Raw genomic sequence first — 283 nt, forward strand, 5'->3', positions numbered from 1 at the left:
CAATTGGCTGATCTCTTTACAAAAGCCCTTGATGAGAAAAAGTTTAATTTCCTTGTTGAGAAAATAGGAATGACATGTCCAGAGTTCTAGATGCTGAATGTATTATTGTTTATTTTATTCTGTATAAAGTTTTTCTTTGAATAATCTCTTTTTGTATGTAGTTTTATTTCTTGATTAACCTTCACTTGTTTTCTTAGTTAGTAGGTTCACCTGGCAGAGCTATGCAAGGTTTGAGGGGGAGTATGTGCTTGAAAAGAATAAAACCTGTTGAAGAAGCAAAATG

This window comes from Cynara cardunculus, assembly GCF_001531365.2.
Source record: "Cynara cardunculus var. scolymus isolate 2C chromosome LG 16, CcrdV1, whole genome shotgun sequence".
Taxonomy (NCBI): domain Eukaryota; kingdom Viridiplantae; phylum Streptophyta; class Magnoliopsida; order Asterales; family Asteraceae; genus Cynara; species Cynara cardunculus.